At 34.2% G+C, this 17,177-nt stretch overlaps 1 non-coding gene across 1 annotated transcript; it reads right to left on the reverse strand.

Annotated features, from left to right (window-relative positions):
* Positions 1-13,802: 13,802 nt before the first annotated feature.
* On the reverse strand, positions 13,803-13,882 carry TRNAL-UAG (transfer RNA leucine (anticodon UAG)). The gene has a single exon. It is a non-coding gene; the product is annotated as a tRNA-Leu (tRNA).
* Between the last annotated feature and the right edge of the window lie 3,295 nt (positions 13,883-17,177).

The raw sequence follows: 17,177 nt of genomic DNA on the forward strand, positions 1-17,177 counted from the left end.
ACTTATTTACTTGAACTAGATTAATTGTTAACACAATTATTATGTTGCAACTATAGGTTGTGTGTAATTATTAACTTAACGAAAAAACAGAATGAAGGATACATGATATTTAACGTAGTTCGGACACAGATGTGACCTACATCCACATGGACCTATAAACAAGATTTTCACTATTAAGATTACTCAGTGAAAACACTAAATTATACTCTCTTTATGTAATATGTCGTTCTTGCACGTTACTCAAACTTCTTTTCTTGTCCACTGCACCGTCTTTAATCCGCACTTCTTGGATTCCCTCCAATCCTCAACGTGCTTCAGACGGCAGATGACCTCTTCCTATATCTTTTAAGAACTTCTATCGAAACGCCGATCTTCTTTAAAGTATGGTAAAAAAAACCTAAATTTGTGACAACTCCACATATGACAACACCCATCCACAAACTGCTCTCAGGAAGCCTTCCTTGTTGTGACCACCGAAGTAATTGTCAAATATAATTTATTTACTTATTTGCAAGCCATACCGAAGAGCATAAATCATGACCACCTCAAAATGAAAAAGAAAAAAAAAATCATAAAGAAGACCGGTGAAAAAGAATAATCGTAATTAAAATTGAGCGTATCCTCATCAACCACTATCATCATTTACCGAAAAGATGATTCACATTATTTAACTAATAAAAAAAATTATATTTAAGAAACTCAGTGAATTGGGTGAAAAACAGATCATCAAACACTAAAGTAAAGGAACACCCATTTTATTTCTTTTTTTCTACTCACAAAACAAGAAACATAAAACAATAAATCAAATAGTTCCCATTGATAGTGATTGGATAACTGCTTAAACAAGCAAAAACAAATAAATGAGAGATGGTTTTGTTGAATGAACATCTCAACAAAAAACTTAAGTTGTTAGTGAAATATAACATTTAATATTAATATCTCCAATACGCCCCCTCAACTGCATACGAATTACATTTGAAGCCTTGCACTTGAAATATTTGAAATGGGTGGTATTATTGTAAACTACTAATTTTTTTAATAATATTTTTTTAATTCCAACTTTTTGCCTTTTTTTTTCATGGGTCTATTAGCGAGACCCCTCGACATGTGTTTTAATAGAACTAAACCCACTTTGTTATTTATATTTAAGGGACCCCCTAACTTCTCATCCCATTTTACCGTCACACTATTCTAATTTCCTTCCCCTCTTACCCACTACCTACATATGGTTCTACTTTCTCCATTTTCTTTTTAATAAATTTATTTTTTAATAAATTAATTTGTAATGAATTCTCCATTTTTTTTCCTGACGGATTTACCACATCGTAAACAACTACAAATTACAATAATCAAATACAATTTTTATTTAAAAAAAATAGTTTTATTTTTATTTTTTCTGACATATTTACTAATTGTAATCAACTACAAATTGTGGTAATCCATTACAATTTATTGAAAACAACTACAAAATAATCGAAACTAACTACAATAGTATTGAAAACTACTAAAAAAATATATTATAATCAATTACCAAAGCACCAAAATCACTGAATCAATTACAAAATCACCGAAAACAACTACAAAAGTTAACGAAACGAACTACCAAAAATCACCGAAACCAACTAGAAAATCACCGAAACCGACTATAAATTATTGAAATCAGCTACAACAAAACAACTGTAGTTGAACGACAAGAAAAGTAAAATTCAACTACACATCGGAAAAACTGAACCCATTATGGGATTGAATCACATATATCTTACGTGTCCAACTTTTATCCACAAAAAGTTCGACGATTTGGATCTCTGTATAAAATAGAAGAACACGCCAAGGAGAACACACCAAGGAGAACGATTGTTATCTCTGTACAAAATAAGAAATATAAATTACAAGGAGAACACACCAACATCGTAACATAAGAAAAATAAATTACAAATTCCAATAAAATTTAAAAAATTATCACTTTTCAAATACCAACAAATCAGTCAATCAACAAAATTCCAAACTCCAACAATGGTACAATATACTTACCTTTGACCGAATTATAACAAACCAATTTCATAAATTAAATTCTCCATTAAATGATCATACGTCGGTCCTCAACAAATCTGTCGCTCTAGCTCTCTGTGAGGAGCGGTGATAAGGGCGTCGACGTAAGAGAAGGCGGCTGTGAAGGAGCGGAGAAGAGGGCGGTGGCGAAGGTGTTATTTATAAGGTATATTTCGAAATGAATATTTGGACATAAACATAGAACAAAAACGAAGTCGAGGCAAGAATTAGATTATTTCACCGTAAGCCAAGATTTGCCCGTATATGTGCTTACTTTCTAAGCCAATTGTCCCCAAGATACAATGACTTAAGGGTTTCGATTTTCGCAGCACAACAAGAATCGAACTACAGCGAACAAAACGTGAGCTTTGGACTCTCTAGACACGAAGGAAGAGATGAACAATATGATTTATGAATGCATAAAATGATTTGGATTTCAATTAGTGAATTTGCATTCCGGAGGGACTGTATTTATCGGTTCGGAAAACTTGTGTCCAAAAGACACACCTTTAATTGGAAATAAAAGGGGCTGAAATGGTGAGACATCTTTTCGCAGAGACTATGCACCAACTCAACTTAGATAGCCACCTTTTCGGATGATGAGGCGCCACTTGGCGCACATGTCCGCCTACTAGGACGATGATGTCATCTAGGACACATGTCGCTTTCTGATTAGCTAAAAGTATTAAATTCAAATTAATTAATCAAGCCCACAAAACTTAATTAATTTTGGGTCCAAAATTGACCTTACTCCAAACCAAACATTCCCGAAGCCCAGGACGCGGGCCGAGCAGGCGGCGGCGCTGCGCGAGTGGCTTTGCACTTAAGCTCACACTTGATATTATTTATACTGTTAGATATCCATGTTTCACTATTTACAGTGTTCTCATCAAGATTATTTTCCAATGTGGGATAGTGACTTTTCATATCCCATTTCTCATAAATAAATCGTATTTAAGTGTCTATCTTAATGCATTAATTTCTCATTCATACAAATTGGTTTTGAGAAAATAACTATATTAGATTCATCTACTTGCAACGTAGATTATGAATTTATATTGAATTTCTATTTTTCGACAAACGGAACTCACTTAAATATTTTTATTAAGTTGAGTATACACCTAATTTTCCAACAGAAGGACGGTGGTGGAGAAGAGGAAAAGATAGAGGAGGAGAGAGATCGAGAGTGAGAGAATGAGACAATAGTGAAGTCCTAATTGGGGTTGATAGTTTATGTAGTGAAGGTATGATTGGGTTTGTTATAGATTTATAGATTATGTTAAGTTAAAATACCATATAAGGGATATAAAAAAAAGGTAAAAATTGTTTAGACATGTATTTACAAATGTTATTTTTGAGGGTCTCCCTAATTAACCATTTTTTCATAGCAAATATATCAGATTATTATTCAATCATAATCCACTAAATACTAAACCAAACAAACGAATTATATCCCCCTAGCAAATTGAGCTCCAAATTTTCGGCTATTATCTTCTATTTTTGCAATATTTTTGACATCTTTCTAATCATTTTTTTATTTATTTTTTTATTTTTTTCTGTACAAATTTTTAAATTTTTTAAAATAATTGTTTTTTACTGATTTTATTTTTTCTTATTTTTGTCTACTATTTTTTTTGTTATTCCGTTCTCTAGTTTGTATATAAGTAAAATAAAATATATAAGTTTTACCTTTTCGTGATTGCGTTAATATAAGGAACCATGAAGAGTTTGAGACCTACGCCGACTCAAATGTCTTTCACTTCCTTATATATATATAATGGATCATATATTCATATTGCTCTACCAAAACAAACGCTTCAAACAACCTTGAATCTTTGGCAACGATGAATCCACGAAAACCTAGACCCGAGGGCTTTGACGGAGTATGCATCGGAATACCCGTTGCCCCCGGCTACACCATCCCTCCCCATCAACCCACCTCCGCCTCAAATCGACGTGCCGCCGCTCAGCGTCCGCCCACCTCCACCTCAAATAGCGGCACCGCCCAAGGTCCTCCTACCTCCTCGAACGGCGGCATTGGAATCAACTCGACTAATATCTGTTCAGTTTTCTTAACTGTTATTATTATGGTGGGTTTAATCTATTTAATCCCGGAATTGTACAAATATCCGAGTTTCAAAGTGGAATGGGCTTTGGTCAATGTACACCAATCGAATAATAATTCTTAGTCAGCGGTTTGGAATATAGGGCTCTCTGTCGACGAAGGATGGAGCTACGATAGCTTCGATTACCAAAGTGGTATGGATGTTTTGTTTCGGTCAATGTCGGAGGATTGGACAAGAACTCATGTCGTTGAATCCTACAATCAAGACTCAACAAACACGACTTCCCTAATTGCATTCGTAAGTACGTCATTGCCATGTCGCAATCCTCCTGGATCAGTATTACAAGGATTAACTTTAGATTTTGAGGTGATGATTGGAATTAAATACGCTCGTGGCATATTGGAAGCTAATTGCAGGAATATGACGGTCGGGTTTTTGTCCAGTGCAGCGAGAGGCGTTATGAGAGGGCCAAGATTATGTGACGCCAAATATCACAGCTACAGTTAATCTTATTTTCCTCAATTTATCGAAAGTTGGCAATTTATTGTCTTTGTAATTTTCTCCTATATTTTTTAACAATTTAGTTTTCTATAACAAATAAAATTCATTATTTTTAATTGAAGAGAATAAAGAAAAATAATAAATGAGTCTAACAAGTTGGATAAGAAAGTTACGAATTGTGGCTTGGATCTCGGGGCGAGTCCACTCTCAATTGAAAAAAAATCCACAATAATATACCTTATATTTATTTAGTCTACCCAACTTTTATTACGTAGTCCATCCAAAATCCAAATTAACTAAAAAAAGTTCCAAAAAAATTGTTTTCTTTTTTATTTTTCAAACTTCTGATTTTTCCAAAAGAAAAAATCATAATTTTCTTCCGGGTGCGCTATCCACGAACCCCCAAAAGATTAAACTCGTCCTAGATTCACCACTCTCTGAACAATCATCATTGTCATTAAAAAAATTTACGTTATTTTTTAATGTATATTCGGCTCACCCTGTAATAAAATCATGGCTTCGCCACTAGTTATCGAATCGAAAATATATCGCGTATCATCAGTGGCGAAGCCATGATTTCAATTAAAAAGTAATAAATAAAAGCGTAACAAAATAATCACATCAACGATTATTTAAAGAGTGACGAGTTTAGGATATTGTAAGTGGGTGAGTGTTAAGTGTATATTTTTACACTTAATCGTAGCTTTTAATTAGAGCTTTTGGTGTGTAACTTTTAACGACAATTGGTGCTTAAAAAGTTGATTTATTTTATTTTAGGTACAAATTAAAGAATTGGAAAAGTATGGGGTAAAAACTGCAATTTTGGAGAAAATATGGGCCAAAAGTGAAGAAATAAAAAATCTGAACAAATATAGCCCGAGACGGCCGTCGGAGAAATACACATAAAACTGGGACGGCCGTCTGAGAAGCAGAAGCAGTCTCTAGTTTTGAGACGGCCGTCCGAGTTTTAGTACAAAATTCGGGACGGCCGTCCGAGACACGAAAATGCGCAGTAAAGGATTCCTAATTGCACAAGAAAACTACCTTCTTCCCCAACTTTTTCACCCTATATAAGACCAAGCCAAGCACACAATTGGGGATCAATATTTTTACGCAAATTTAAGAGCAAAGATGATCAACGAAGATTCAAGCATAGTTTTTCTTATTTAATTTATTTATTTTATTTTCTTTATCATAAGAACTAGGATTTTATTTTGAACCCTATGTGGGATTTATGAACACAATTCTATGATTTTATGCAAATTTTAATTCCGAATTATTTATTCTACTTGTTTTATTAAGTGCATGAATTTGATCACCTTATGTGCTTTTATGTTATTGTTAATCGCATGAATCGGAAGATCGGGTTAATAATTAGAATTGTGGTAGAAGAGCCTTTGTGGTATTAACATAGGAATATAGTTAATCTCTTAGGTAGCCATTATTGAGATTTGTGCTTAATGTTGTGTCCTAGAATTAATTGCCTAGGAATACAGTGATTGAATCTAGAGTATTAGAATCGTAATACACGCGGAAGCGGGTTATGATTAATTTAGCATCTCAGGTTAATAATCCGGATTAATTGCTTGCATAATTGAAGGAATTGGAGGAGTAATAATCACATAGGGGGAAGAATAACATCCTAGGCTTGTCTACTTTGATTAATCTTCGTGTTGAAATTGCTTTCTTGTTTTTGTCTTTTTAATTTGCTTAATTAGTTTAATTTAATTTAGTTAATCTTTTCCAAATTCGACTGTACAGGATGGGCTTGATAATAATTGCTTGAATTTAGTTTGGAATTACTCCCTTTTTTTTTATTAAGTTTGGAAGGATCTTAATTAATTTTATCGAAAGCCTTATGTTTATTTATGAAGTATAATTTATTTATGAAATATATTCAAACTTGTAGTTCGATCTAAGAAAATTTTATTTAACTTATGTTCTGTAATTATTTTATTTACTTGATTTTATTCTAAATAAGATGGTAAATGTTATTTTTTAACATAAAAGATATAGATTCTGATCCGATGGAAGTTTTGATGAGTAAAACAAGAGAGTGTCGAGCAGCACTAATCCGGTGGAGTAAATCGACGGTCCGAGCTCCTTTTGCCGAAATTGAAAAAATCCAAAAAAGATTACACGTAATTAATACTAGTCTGCAGACAACCAGAGTGAGAGAAGAAAGTCGCATTCTCAAGGAGAAATTAGAGAAACTATATGGAGAGAATGACGATTATTGGAGACAGAGAAGCAAAATCGAATGGTTACGGGATGGAGATAGAAACACGAAGTTTTTTCATGCTAAAGCTTCATCAAGACATCGGGTCAATAGAGTCGACAAGATGAGGGACGAAGCGGGGAACTGGAAAGATCAAGAAGAGGATATTGAGAGGATCATTGCAGATTATTTTGGGCAAATTTTTCAAACAACTAATCCGGACGAAGAGGAGATACATGAGGTGTTGCAACAGTTGACCCCGAGAGTGACCAGTGAAGCTAATCAGGTTCTTTCCAAACCTTTTTCAGCAGCCGAGGTAACCCATGCTATTTCCAATATGGCCCCCCTTAAATCCCCTGGCCCTGATGGTCTTCCTGTTATATTTTTTACCCGATATTGGCACTTTTTAGGATCCAGTGTTACTACTTGCGTTCTTGAATTTCTTAATAACAGGAATCTCCCATCGTCCCTTAACTACACATTCATTGTTCTCATCCCTAAGACTAATAAACCTGAAAAAATAACGGATTATAGGCCCATAAGTCTATGCAACGTTATTTATAAGATTGGGTCTAAAGTTATTGCCAACCGTCTTAAACAGTTCTTGAATGATATCATAGCTCCAACTCAATCCGCTTTTGTTCCGAGACGCCTCATTACTGATAATGTCTTAGTTGCATTCGAAGTTAACCATTTCATTAAAACAAGCACTAGTAGCCGAAAACACTTCATGGCGGTAAAACTTGATATTAGCAAAGCATACGATCGAATCGAATGGATTTTTTTGAGAAAAGTTCTTATCCGTTTTGGCTTTATTCCCGAGTTTGTAGATTTGATTATGCTTTGTGTCTCATCCGTCTCTTACTCATTTTTGTTCAATGGTTCACAGTTTGGCTCTTTGTCGCCGACTAGAGGCTTGCGGCAAGGCGATCCCTTGTCCCCATATTTATTTATCTTTTGTGCAGATATTCTCATTACCATGATACAACGGGCGGTGGAAGACAGGAGGATTCACGGAGTTCAGATTGCCCCCACAGCTCCGATTATATCGAACCTTTGCTTTGCGGATGACACTCTCCTATTTTGTCGCGCCACTGAAGGGGATGCCAATACTTTGAAGACTATACTTGGGCAGTATGCACGGATCTCGGGCCAAGAGATCAATTTTGATAAAACGACTATGTGCTTCAGCCCCACCACTCCGTCGGCAACAAAGGCGGCTATATATAATTTGTTGGGGTTTCAAGTGGTCGACAAACATGAAAAATATTTAGGCATGCCAGCCTCATTGGGGAAGTCAAGAAAGGATATTTTTCGATTTCTTCGAGATCGTTTATGGGCAAAGATTAAAGGGTGGGGGGAGAAGCAGTTGTCGCAAGCGGGTAGAGAGGTTTTGATTAAAGCAGTATTACAAGCTATACCCTCGTATATGATGAGCTGCTTCACATTACCATATGGTTTGCTTAAGGAACTCGAATCCGCAATACAACGGTTCTGGTGGGGTGGAGGCTTGGGGCGGAAAATGGCGTGGACATCATGGAAGAATCTTTGCATTTCGAAGTCTAGAGGGGGCATGGGATTCAGGGATTTAAGAAGTTTCAACTATTCATTGTTAGCCAAGCAGTTGTGGAGGATATTAACGCAGCCGGATAGTCTCCTTTCCAAAATCATCACGGCTCGTTATTTTCCACACGGAGATATTTTTAGAGCAGGCGTTGGTACACGCCCATCAGCTACATGGAGAAGTTTGCTAAAGGCTCGTCCTTTTCTCACTGCAGGAATTAGAAGAAGGATTGGCGACGGACATGAGACGGCAATTTGGGCAGATCCATGGTTATGCGACGACGGAAATTTTAAAATTATTACGCGAAGACCTATGGTCTCAAGTTATCCCGATCAAGTGTCCGATTTAATCGACCAAGATACTAGGACATGGAAGGTTCAACTCATTAACAAGGTTTTTTGGCAGGTGGACAGGGAGAGGATTATGTCCGTCCCAATTGGTAGTAGACTTGCACGGGATAGATGGATATGGTATTACTCTCAATCTGGGCATTTCACAGTCCGATCAATCTGGAGGAGATGGTTCAAGCAGCGGTGAAAATGTTCGGCGATGGAATCTTATTTGGGAGATTCCTCTTCCTCCGAGAATTCGTATTTTCTTATGGCGGGCATGTTCGGAGATACTACCCATTGGCGCTGAATTGTGGCGGCGAAAGGTGGCATCATCTCCAATATGCTCTCGATGCGGAGCAGCAGTGGAGACAGTTATCCATGCTCTCCAAAACTGCGGCGGCATGGGGATGGTTTGGAACTCATCTCCTTTCCACTTGAAACCTCTTGAGCAGACATGTTCTATGTGGGAGTGGGTCAATCACATGCACAACAATCTTAATGGGAACAATTTTCTCCTGGCTCTTATTGTTACGTGGAAAGCATGGGAGGTAAGGAATAGGGCTATACATGGAGATGAAGGGATTACGGGGGGAGAATTGGTTCAATGGTGTGGGGCTCATCTCTCCGCTTACCAGCAAGCACAACTGTCAAAGTTTGCTTCTCCAAGGGCTCAATTTCAGACTTCCTGGACTCCACCCCCTGAGGGTGTAATTAAAGTGAATTTCGATGCAGCTATTCCCGTGGGCAATAACTTTTATTCAGTGGCCATGATAGCTAGAGACTGGCGAGGGGAGTGTTGTAGGTGGGCTGTCCGTAAAATTCCGGGGCGGCCAAAGGCGGTAGATTGTGAAGCACATGCTGCTCTTGAAGCTATTTCACTGGCTAAATTACATGGTTGGAACTCGATCATTTTAGAGGGGGATTGCTTAAATGTCATGAATGCCTTGAAAGCCGGAGTTCTTTCTTCCTCCTCATTTGGAGCATATATTGAGGAGATCTTAACTATTGCTGCATCTTTTGTTTCATGTAACTTTAATTTTATTAAGCGTAGCGGCAATTCTTTGGCACATGTTCTTGCCACGAAGTTAAACTTTACTTTCAGTGAGGGGACTTCTCTTCCCCAGACTTTGGCGATATATGCCCAATAAAATCATCATTTTCTCAAAAAAAAAAAAAAATCGTAAAAAATCGATTGGATATTTCAAATCGAAGAAGAATCGTATTAAATTATATAAAATAGATAGATTTATCTTTTATTAAATTTCTATTAAGATTCAAATCGAAACGAATCATGAAATAAAAATAACCATGCTTGTAGCTAAAATAAGGGGCTTGTTTGGAGCTAATACAACACATCGATTGTGATGGCCATAGACGGGTTAGTAATTTTTTAATGAGATTATTACCTATAAGTTTATGGGGCTACTTATTCACATCAAAAAACTCTTTTACGAAAATGTTTAGAAAAGGTCCAGATGTGTGGAAAATACTAAAATACCATTTCCAATTTTAATATACTCCAATTTCATTCTAGTATCTCCAATTTGACTCTAATTTCACAAATTATTTAATTTTGACACCTAACCTAATTTTGATCATCGTCGTTGTTGACTGCTGGTCAATCGTAGTTGACTTTTTTTTCCTCTGTCACTGACTAGCAGTTATTACTTGTCTATGAGGCGTGACTTGTTTTTTTAAAAAAATCAACTTATTTTTTTCCAAAACATTATCTTGTTCGGTAAAACACTAATATTACTATGGATGACAGTAGTGCTAACTATATTAATATTTACCGCATAAATATTACTATTTTACTATATAGCACAATGATATTAAACAACAAAATCACTATCTTACATAATATAACATAATAAATTATTGCGCAATACAATATTATTATGTACTAGCATTTTTTCCCGTGTGATGCACGAGATAACATTTCAAAAATGAAAATAAAGTTTAATGTATGATTACAAAAATTACAATAAAATTTATTAGAAATACCGTAACAACATCAATTTTTATACAAATTTAATAATACAAACTATTCGTAAAAAGAATTATATAAACTTCATTTGCAAAATATGAACTTTATCATTAAATAAATGAATTAATTAATAAAGAAAAAATATTAAAATAAAACATAAGTAAAAAGATGCCATCAACAAATAGGGTCGGAAATATGAGATAAAAATTTAAAAAGAAATAGGATTGAGATTGTGCTCGCCAGATTCGGTGAAAGTAATTAGAAAAAACCTTTAACAAAATATATATAAATTATTATTTTTTTACAAATATACCATTAGAATTTCTTAGGTTGTCCTAGCGTGTATAAGTGCACTGTAGGTGGAGCTACACTCTCGTAAAATAACTTCCAAACCGTACGAGAGACATAAACCACACTAGACTAACCACGTGTGACAAGCTCGACCTAGCGACTGTTGGCAAGAAAATTCGAACTTGGATCAATTAACACAAACTCACTTGCTATAACTGCTAGACCATTCCTAGCGGGACCGTAAAATTGTCTTGTTGACTACGTGTATTGTGTTAGATAGGATCCTTATTTATTCTGTAATAATTACGACATTTTGAATTCAATATATTGATAACATACATTTACTTACCATCTTCAAGAAATACCATTACAAATAAATTGTAAACAGATATTCGATGCCATTAATTAAAAAATCTACATACTCGGTAAAAATATTAATTTTCTTTTTTATAATTAACAAAAAAATAATTATAAATAGGTACAAATGTTGTCACTTGATATAAAGAGTTATAAACATACAATTCAACAAATATATACCCTCTCTTTATCCTTCCAATTTCACTTATATATCCTTTATTTTATTTTTCTTCAAATTCATACACTTAAAAAAGAAATGGCAAATCTTGAATTGGTACCTGTTTTGGCCGACGAGCAAGAACATGTGATGAAAATCGACACGAAACAAATTTTTTGTGTTGTGAAGCAAATCGATCTGGTGACACACACACACACACACACAGATATATATATATATATATATATATATATATATATATATATATATATATATATATATATATATATATATATATATATATATATATATATATATATATATATATATATATATATATATAAAAGTACCTGATTATTATTCTTAACTTTGCTTTTATTCAATTTTCAACAGGGAGATATACCGTTACATAAATTCATTCAACATTCAACTCCGATATATGCTTAGATCTTTCGTTTCCATGGATTCTAACAATTCAACAAAAATGCTTGTAAGTAATTAATACATATTTTAAATTAATTTGTTGTTGAGCTTGATGGTATTACAAAATGGATAGATAAGCATGCTTTGCCACATGAAGTGTGAAAATTATTAGCATTAAACAAAATTTTGAAAATTAGTATGTATGACATCACAGTTAAATGATATATATATATATATATATATATATATATATATATATATATATATATATATATATATATATATATATATAATACTCAATTAAATGATATATATAAGTAATATTAAAGATAGAATTGACAATACATATACAGAGAGAAAATCTTAGAAATTATGTATTGATAACATTATTTTTCTAGATTCCAAAAATCTCAGACCAACAAGATGGTAATGAGGGATTATCCATACCAACAGTAAATTGGATCATTCGTCGTTTGCCTCGCTCAAAACCCAATCGATGGGATTCGGTAACACATTTAATTATTTTATTAATTTTAACTATGATAATAAATTTAATTAGATTACATAGCTCCATTTTCTTGATTTTTTAACACTCTCCCCCTATTTTCTAATAGTTAAAAGATGTTTGTGCTAATAAAAATAACATATGATTTTATTTTTTGATAATTATAATGTATATAATTAATTAATATAAAACGTTAATGATTTCAGTATTACGTTCATCTGAGTACGGACGTACAATTCAGATCCCTTAAAGATGTACATACGTTCATTATTCATGGAATTTTACGTGAACTTGAAGATGACGCGCATAACACCACTATGGTAATTAATTGATTATTTAACCTTATAAATATATGATACATAGTCTTTCAAATATTTTATATTTTTCTTATATAACATGTGATCATTATTAATTAATAAAGTTTTATTGTTATTAATACCACATATTGATACTCCTCGACCTCGTAATGTTACAGGAGATAAATTGCTGAACCGAGTACTAGTGGGGTACTTCAATCTGACGAGACAAGAGTTTTTTCGTAATGAAATATCTCATAGCAATATTGGTTATAGAAAAATGAAATATATTTAATTTTTCGTTTCTCTTAGGTAATTACATAAATGCTTAATTCTGATTTATTTAGATATTTTTTCTCCCTACTGTTTATAGGGAATAACAGAGAAAGATGACGAAGCATCAAGTCAAGTCAACCAAGATCTTCTTTATACTCTCTATAATTTTGATCCAATAGTTAATTAATAAAATACGTATTTTGTTTTTTGATTTAATGTATTTTTTTTCTTCTTCATTTTCTGTATTTTGGAAATTCGAAAACTTTGGAAATATATTTTTTTATTATGAAAAACACTCTTTTGTCCGATTCAAATTGGTGAAGAGAGAATTTAATATAATGATCATCATAACTATATACATTTAAAATTAAATTTTTATTTCTCTATATGAAAATGAGAAACCCTAATAATTGAATTATTCGAATGATTGAATTATACAGTAACAATTTAGGAAATTACCCACGAAAACTTAATATAATATTGGCATGGATAAATAATATGGCGGTGGAGAGAAATGTCATCTAGAGTTTTTTTTTTTTTTTTTTTGAACGGAGATGACGTCTAGGATTAGGTAATTAAATAAAGCTATAAAATACTACCGAATTTGTTTTTTTGGTAATAATAGGCTACTGACGGCGGATCGGAGATGTCGTCTAGGGTTAGCGCACAGAGAGTTTTAAAATATAATACTACCCAAAATGAAATATAGTTATCAAGTACTATCAAAAAAATACGTAACAACTTTCCTAAGTGACGGAAAAAATAAAATTAGTAATATTTTGACAGCTGTGGGATTTGAACCCACGCCCTTTCGGACCAGAGCCTAAATCTGGCGCCTTAGACCACTCGGCCAAACTGTCATGGATATACAATTTTCTTGTATTAAATCTATGTTAATTACATTTAGGAGTAAAATTTTCAAATTCCATTTATGCGTTTATATTTTCAAGTGAGACCCCATGTGTAAATACTAAGTGAAAGTATTTTTTTCAAAATCATTTATTGTAGTTCAATTACTTTGATTTTTACATTAATGCATCCAACATGGATTCGATGTTATTTTTGCAAAAATCTATAGTGGGCAATCACAAAATGATTTAATAAATAAATTAATTTGCTTAACTTAATCAATATATAGATCCAACCATATATATCCATTGGAAATGGAATGAAGTTATCTTATTTCTTTTTTAGAGTACATGGACTTACGACTTTGCGGAGACTTGTGTTTTTGGTAAACAGTTGCCCGAGCCTGGTTACTGTGACCCCCTTTGTGAGGGGGCATCCCTTCTCCCGAAGTTACGGGGCTATTTTGCCGAGTTCCTTAGAGAGAGTTGTCTCATGCCCCTAGGTATTCTCTACCTACCCACTGTGTCGGTTTCGGGTACATGTACCCCTTTGTTTAAAGGTCGTTCGAGCTTTTCCTGGGAATATGGCGTGGGTTACTTCAGCGCCGTAGCGCCTGGTGCTCAAACATTGGTCCGATTATATCTTCTAAATCGTCCACACTAACAATCCATCCTTCCCCTCCAAAGGGCGATTTTAGTAAATAAACAAATATAATACTTGGGCTAAGAGTCAAGTTGGTAATTTTTCTTACATCTCCCCCTCCCGGAGCCCAAGTATCATATACGCCCCCAAAATAAAGAGCCTTGAGACTAGAAGAAAAGTACCTAGACCCAACACGATTAAGTAAATACCTAAAATTGTGGTCATTTTATTTCTATCTTTCCATACATAACCAAAGAATGGAAAAGATTCTTCTAGTGTCTCGGGTCCCTGAAGTGCATGATAAATACCACCAAAGCCCAATACTGCAGAGGTTATATCTGGAACCGTAGATCTCTTCTTATTCATCCATGTATCAACTTTTCATAAAGTAATATATTGAAAAGTAAGGATATTGAGTTCTTATTTAAACACATACGTTTGTCTTTTGGTATGACAGAGGAAAATAAGCGGCTCAAATAATTGTCTTTAGTGTCACACAAACGACAAAAAATTAAAAATAAAAAATAATCGGTGCAAGCCAGAAGAAGTGTATTCATCGGGGACAACGTAATACAAAAAAATTGTGTTACGTTGAAATAGCTTTCCAATGCCACTAACATCAGGTGATTTGGAGTTCGGATGAGAGAAATGTGATCGAAATAATGGACACTACCAAAGTTGTTGTGGGATTATTTCTTCTCATTTGGTTTTATATTCTTCATTGTAACTTTCTCCTTTCTTTTTGATCATTTTCCCTTCATGGACATGACTTCTTCGACCATACATCCGGTGATAAACATCGGGTGGGTCTTCTGCTGCACGTGTCTTTTTTTGTATTTTATAATATATTCTCCGCTAGGGTTTACCTTTAGGGGTTTTAGAAAAATTAAAAAAAAAGGACACATGGCAGCAGAAGACCCACCAGATCTTATCACCGCGTGTAAGGTCGAAGGAGCCCATGGACACCTAACACTTTGACAAGAGCGTTATTCTTTTACGAACTAAACAATTAATTTCAAGCTATAAAAGTGGGTAGTGATATCTTATTTTTTAAATAAATAATTTGAAACACTAATTTTCATTAACAAATAAAATAATTAACATTGGGAAAATTAGTGGAAAGATGATTAATTTTGTTATATTTTTTTTTATTGTAAAATTCATCCATATCTATAAATATTTTTTTATTTTTGAAATTATAATAATATTTTTCATATTATTGTATTGTAATGTTGGTATTAAAAATATATTTAAAATAAATTCTATATTTTAGCATTTTAATTAAAATTTGTTCGTTCATGAAGCCGCGACGTTGCAATGGAACTGGAACTACAGTGTCCGTTCCGGCGAACCATGAATTTGAGGTGATAATATGGATAAAACTCACTCGTAATAGACAGGAAGCTAATGGAAAGAATATGACGGTCGGGTTTTTATCGAGTGAGGCGAGTGGGGTTACAAGAGGGCCAAGATTATAATGATTCCCGTGATGATTCAAAGCATTAGTTAGGCGATATCAACCTCGTTATCAAGATCGATCATCATGTGAAGAATCTATGCCAAGGCGACAAAGAAGGAATCTTGATTCTCAACAAAATTTTGACATAGGAGTTGATATCCCAGTATTTGAAGGACTGTTGCAGCCAGAAGCCTTCATCGACGGCTCAACACAAGAGAAAAACTATTCGGCTACAATGATATTGATCATGATGATCGCAAAGTAAAGTTGGTACCCTCAAACACATGAAACACACATCAATATGGTTGGAGCATTTGAAGAAACAACGTGCCCAAGAAGGCACCAAAATAAATTTCACATAGGAAAAAATGAGAAAAGAGCTAACAAGGAAATTTATGCCTGGTAATTATCGACAAGATTCATTTCTCAAGTATCATCGACTGAGACAAGGTGAAATATTGGTGGAAGAGTTCACATCATAATTTGATAATCATCATATGGTGTGCGATCTTAATGAGCCCGAATAACAAACAATCGCTCATTATCTAGGGAAATTGCGATCAGAAATCAGCGACGTGGTTCAATGTAACTACATCCCTAATAGACATACAACAATGTGGTGAAGCTAGCTAGCATTGAAAATGGAAAAGCAAATAAAAGAATGGCGTGGCAATAGTTCGAAGCCATGGACATGTGAGGGAAATAAGCCTCCGTGGGTGGTTTCCTATCGTATCCAAGTTCAACTAGCGAAGCTACAACGGCAAAACCCGCAACGGCAAAATATTTTTCGTACGTCGTTTATTTAACGACGTCACTACGAGAGGATTTTTTTTTTTTCGTTTGCGACATTTTTGGACATATAGTCGCCAAGTAGCGACGATTAATATTATCGTCGTTTCATATTCCACCGAAATCTTATTTTTCGACATCTTGCGACGTTTTTTAATCTAAATCGTTGCAAGATCACGACTATTCACAAATCGTCGCCAAAAAAACATCGCCGGTGAGCTGTTTTGGCCTAGTGGTCGCATGTCTAATAATCGTTGTTTCAAATGCCAAGGCTTGGGCCATATTTCTTGCCCAAGCAGAAAACGTGTGACCCTGTTAGAAGAGACAAATGAAAACTTGATCGAGTAAGACACTTCAGATGATAAGTTATTAACTTCTTACGAAGAAATAACCTATGGCGGTGAAGGTGAAAGCTT

Source organism: Erythranthe guttata, chromosome 10, assembly GCF_056151865.1.
Source record: "Erythranthe guttata isolate IM_541 chromosome 10, IM_541, whole genome shotgun sequence".
Classification (NCBI taxonomy): Eukaryota; Viridiplantae; Streptophyta; class Magnoliopsida; order Lamiales; family Phrymaceae; genus Erythranthe; species Erythranthe guttata.